The sequence below is a fragment of the Bos javanicus genome, chromosome 9 (genome assembly GCF_032452875.1).
Source record: "Bos javanicus breed banteng chromosome 9, ARS-OSU_banteng_1.0, whole genome shotgun sequence".
In the NCBI taxonomy this organism is placed as follows: domain Eukaryota; kingdom Metazoa; phylum Chordata; class Mammalia; order Artiodactyla; family Bovidae; genus Bos; species Bos javanicus.
In genome coordinates this window covers 41,536,191-41,542,190 of record NC_083876.1, presented here as the reverse complement: position 1 = coordinate 41,542,190, position 6,000 = coordinate 41,536,191, and positions in this window count along the sequence as shown.

Below are 6,000 nucleotides of genomic sequence, written 5' to 3'. Positions count from 1 at the left end.
CATGTTGTGGATTTTCCTATTAATAAACGTCATAAAAATCATTCAGCTTTGGGGTTCAAAGTCCTAAGCAACTTGATGGACTCCATTGAGGTCAAGTAGGTAAGAAAGATTTTAAAGTTTGCCTTTGGGATAAGTTCTGTGTTGGTGGAGAGATGCTTCCGTAAGTCTGTCCTTACCATTTTTTAAATTTCCTGTAAAGGTAAAAACCTCACCATCTTCTAGGACCAAAGCCAACTAAAAGATATTTCATTTGAGATTGCTTTCCAGTTTTGATCCTGTCTCTCAAAAGATTAAAGATGGAAATCCAAAACCAACTATCACTAGGTTCTCAAGAGTTCCCCCAAGCCAAGTAAAAATTCAACTAAAATTAATTGAAGTTAAATCAACAACACTAAGTCAATGTCAAGTGTGCCAGGGGGCCAGACTGTGATGGACATCAAGACAACCGGGACCTGGGCCTTGGCTTCTGTGAGTTTATATTCCAAGGTATCATCGGTCTGTTCCCCTGTGAGGAATAAAGAGCTTACTGCTGCCAGCTCGCCTTGCTTTCAGCTTCTTGTTTAGAAAAAGAAGAATTTGTAATGGTTAATCTCACTAACGATTGACAGATTTGATCTCAAAATGTTTGAGGAGTGAGGGCAAACTTCTAATCCCACACACGTGACACGCATCAGCCAAGCCACTCACGTCACAGCTGGAACACAGGTCAGAGGTGGAGGAAGGTAGAGTTCATAGCCAGGACTTACCTGCCATACGTTCCCTGACCTTGGCCCTCGACCACTCCCCTGGGACTTGGGAAAAAAGGAGATGGCTGTGGTGCCCTGGGTGCCTCTCAGCTCAGCTTGTGGTGGGCATGCTCAGGGGAGTGTGCTTGAAGAACGGAGGTGGAGAGAGGATCATCTGGAAGGGGCCCTCTCCTCCCTCTGCTTCCATCGCCAGCAAGGAGACAGTTGGGTGCTGGGTGCCAAGGAGAAGACACCTTTGGAGCTGGAAGAAGAGGGGTCCTTCCGCTTGAATTTTCTTCATTCAAACATTAAAAGAGGAAGACTCTCAGCAATATATAAGACCTGAAGAAAGTTCGATTATGTCTGTGTGTGTCTGTAGTTCTGCCTACCGTCCATCACATAATAATGACCCAAAATGTCATTTTTGCTCCCTTTCTCAGAGGACTTACTAGACACACTACAAACCAGCCTACTCCCACTCGGAAGAGAACTTGCAATGCTCTTCCTGCACGGGCGCACAGGCCCCGGCTCCGTGAGCCCTGCGTTCATCCGCCCTACCGGCTCCAGGATGCACCAGAGAGTGGGATGACAGAGAAAGCTGCTGCTGTCTCAGGTGTCTCACAGCCCCTGGTCAAACAGGTTGCCCAAAGGTTGAGGGCTCGATGGCTTGGCACCCATGTAACTTCCCAACCAAACTGTGAGCCCTGATCTGGAAGAAACCATAGAAAACTCCGTAATGGTTCAGTCCAGGGGTGGACCCGAGGGTTTTGACTTTCAGCTCTGTCCTTGTATACTCTTAATTTGTCAAAGTGAGAGTGTGTTACTTTTATAAAGATAAATACGGTTTCTAAAGAGCCAAGGTGGAGAGGCTGGCTTTGACTTCTTTTCTGAGTGGTTTGGTTGCTAAGTCATCTCCGACTCTTGCGACTTCATGGACTGTAGCCTGCCGGGTTCCTCTGTCTATGGAATTCTCCAGGAAAGAGTACTGGAGTGGGTTGCCATTTCTGAGACTGGAGGGAATAACGAATAAAGTGGGAGAAAGGGTTAGGGAATAGAAGTAGAGATAAGGAGATGATGATACTGTCTGAAACGAATCTGACTGATAAATGAATAATATCGTTGCAAAGCTGTGTCTTCATAATTTTGGATTTCCATAATTTCCTCCTATTAACACCTTGAGTATCATTATAAGAATTACCTAATCAGAACAAAGGAATTTTATGCACCTGTTAAAATAATAATTATAAAAACTAAATGCTTATACAGGATACACTCTTAGAAATGTAATTATTGCTGTTGTAACTTTTATATTGACATTAAAAAAAAAGCAGAAATACTATATGCCAGTGTAAACTGTGGCTGAGAAGAAATACTAAAAGGTAAAAGCCAAAAATTGAGATAATTCCTGTGTCGTGGACACTTTGGCCTTGACACTAGACTCAACCTCAACTGTTGCTGCTATGAATAAGCTGATACTGTTTCTTGGCCACTTCACGCTTCTGTTGGGGAGAAGGGGCTCTTCCTCTCACCAAGATGTGTCCACTGGGAAATCCCCCAAGTAGGAGGGTGTTCTCATGCCAGGACTTGGCCCGAAAAGACAAATGTCCATTGTATTTAGCAAGTTGTTACGGAATTTTTTGTCACAGTTATATTCACTTGTTGCACTGTATTTTTGAAAGGTAATGTGTTTGCGTGATTGATATCTAGGAAGCATATAGATGCACATACAGAATGTTTTCCATCCCTGTCTAGTTCTCTGCCTAGTTCCTCCCACCCAAAGTTTCTTGCATATCCTTCCAGAATTTCTTATGTATCTACCTTTTTTTATTACACAAAAAGTACATTATAGCCACTGACCAGTATGTTGCTTTGTTAATGATTTTCTCACACATGGAGGAAACATCAGTCACAGAAAGCCTCCTCAGTTTTAGACCTGCATGGTCTTCTGTATCATTGTATCCCAATTCATTTAACTTGCATTCCCCTATTGATAGACACTGGACTTTGTTTCCAAACATTTTTTATTATCAGCAACACTGCAGTTACAAACTTATACATACATTACATACAAATGTAAGAATCTTTGTAGAATTAATGCCCAAAGTGGAAACTGTTCTGGGGCAAATAATACATATACATTTGCAATTTTGATAAATGGATCAAATTGCCCTGCAATGTACCAATTCAATGTACCAACAGTATATGAGAAATCCCTGGTTCCCCACAGCCTTATAATTTTCAAGTTTTAAAAATAAACTTGCAAGTCTGTCTTTCCCTTTCCCTCTAAGCTTCTTTAAGTCTGTACCAAGGCAAAGAGGGCCTGGCAAAAGTGAGGAATGGAAGATGGGAGAGGCTCAGGAAGCAGACCATGGGTGGCCTGGAGATGGCCAAGGAAGGAGAAGAGCTCGGTGCCGGGGCCAGCCAGCTTGGTCCCGGTGCCAGCCTGCCCTGCCCTACCCCAGGCCCCGCCCCTCACGCCACCAGCTCCGACCGCCCTGCTCAGGGCCAGCGGCCTGACCTCACAGCTGCGCTCCCTCACCTCCCAGGATTCCAGAGGGGAGCTGTCACCCGAAGAAATCAAGTCTGGTCTCTTTGGCACCAAACCACACACCTAGACCTATTCATAGCAAGATTGCACAACCGGCTGCAGAACAGCCCAGCCGGGCGTGGGGCGAGCAGGGCTGCTCCTCAGCAGGGTCCTGACCCACCAGTGCCCCTGGGCAAGGCTTCCAGCTTTCAGGGCAGGGCTGTCCCCAGAAGGGAAGGGTGGGGCTGGAGGGGTGCCTCAAAGATCTGACCAGCTCCTCCTCCCATGTGGGGGGAACTTGTTCCTCCAGAGGAAAAGCTCTGATACTCTCCTGTGGGCAGGTGCTGCGTGAGGCCTCCTCCTGCCCTACCATGCATGTTGGCACCTGGGGTGGGGAGGAGTGGCCCTGCTTAGTGATCGCAGAAACCAGGAGGCAGGATTTTACAGAAGAGCCTTTGTTGTCTCTTCAGGGACCTGACATCAGAGAGGACACAACTTTGGAATGGGGCAAACGTTGATCAGAGCCAATCTGCCATTCACTAGCTCCATGATGATAGGTGAGTCCCTTAAGGTCTCTGGGCCTCTGTTTTCTCATTTGTGAAATGGAAACAAGTCTGCCTGTGTCTGGGATCAGGTGGATGACCTGAGAAGGTGCCCGGAAGTACTGCAATGTGCCTCCAGCAAGTCAGCAGCAAGCCCTGCCTCAAGTCCTCTCTCCTTATACACACTCCATTGGCCCATACCCCGTGGGGCGATGGCTTCTTAAGATATAAAAACATAAAACACAATTTGACATATTAATGAACCCCATGGGTATAATTAGATTGCATAGTAATTAAACATAAAAGGTAACCGACTTGTAAGAATTTTCTGCTCTCATCTTTGATGTTCTTCAGGATCTGTTGGCAAGCAGCATGCTTGGGGTCCATGTCCTCTGTGCCATGTACCATAGAATTATCATCATTGTCACAGAGAATGCAAATGTCATGGCAAGACTGGCTCGGAAGACTTGTTTCTAGCCCAGGATCAGCCCCTGAATGCCTGAGTGAGTTATTTCCCTCCCTCTGGGCACCCGTTTCCCCATTTGCGCCATCCACTTCATGAACCCTTCAGACTTTATAAATCATCAGGACCAACCTGGAAATTGAGCACATGCTTTACAAACCACAAAGCAGAGATCAGAAGTACAGACACTGCTTTGAGTCAGGAAACTGGAAAATGTTCATACGTTCATTTTCCAGAAGGGAAACTGAGGCAGAGTGCAAAGCGGCCTAAAGGTTCATGGTTTCTGATTGCAACCATCCCTTAGTCTGTCTCCAAAGCCACACATTCAAGGCAGTAAGACCCTAGGGAGATAGAGTACAGAGTGCATCCTAAGGAGATGGGGGAAAAGAGAAAGCAAAAAGGATGGATGAGGAAGCGGGACTAGAGATGAAGGAGGTGGAAGGGGAGACAGTGTCTTGTTCTGTGGTGTCCACCTCAGAGGGGTTGGTGTGCCCTACACAGAAGTCAGCCCCATAACCTGTCTGGTGTTATGTGAGTATCTCCAGTTTCTGTTCTAAAGAAGTGAAATGATACCAGGGCCCACAGGGGCCCGGCTGGAAGGTCTCTCAGACACAGACAGGAGGCCAGAGTGATTGCTGCTACTTTGAAGGGTACAGGAAATGGCAGCAGGCTGGAACATGGCCCTGGAATAAAGAAAACTGTCCCCTGGGGTGCGTGTGTGTGTGTAAGTGTGTGTGTGTGTGTGTGTGTGTGTGTGTGTGTGTGTGTGTGTGGATATGAGAGAGAGAGAGAGAGAAGGAGACCCTCTGATATTGCTGTCTCCAGGATGGGCCAAGATGGAATTTCCTCAACACACCACTTCCTGTCAGCTGGCCTTGTTGTGGCTCTGGTGGGTGTTTGGAGAATTAAAGAGTATCTAACCGGATAGTTTGAGGCTTTTAATTGCTGTGTTTGTGTCTCAGTGAGTGGAAAGTTTCAGGCCTCCCCACCCCCACCCCTTGGCTATACCCCTGGTTAGCTGCAGCCTTGGAGCGGAGCTGCCACTTGGGCTTTAGAAAAGAAAGGGGGTGGGGTGGATAGGCACCTGGATTTGCCTGTGTAAGTGCTTTGCCTTAGATAAGGTACTTAAACTCCAGTACCTTCATCTTCTCGTTTGCAAAATAGAGATGATAACGATAACCATACCTCAGCTTATTATCGTGAGGATTAAAGGAGAACAGGCATGGAGACCACTTAGAATAGACCGGGCACATGGCAAGTCCCTGCTGCACTTAGTTATGTCTATTAGTACACTGGAATTGCTCAACAAATCATAGATCATAGGTTCTGTAATTAGGTTGCTAAAATGTAGCCACTATACCATGTCCAAAGACAAAAGAAATGTGCTCCTTGTATCAAGTGTATCAGAAAGGCATGAGGGAGCTTACTAAAAATTCAGAGTCCTTGGATCCATTCCAGAAGTACTGGATCAGAATCCAATGAGGCTAAAAATCTGGCTTTTCAAACATTTTCCATTTCCAAACATTTCCAAGCATTTTCAAACATTCCATTATTCTGAAGTATACGAAAGTTTGAAAATTCCCAGGTGTAAAAGGTAAGAATGCTCATCTACTTGGGGCATCCTCTGTAGTAGGCAGAATACCGCTCCCAAAGATGTTGTAAAGAAATGTCTTAAAGAGATGGGAATACCGACCACCATACCTGCCTCCTGAGAAACCCATATTCAGGTCAAGAAGCAAAGTT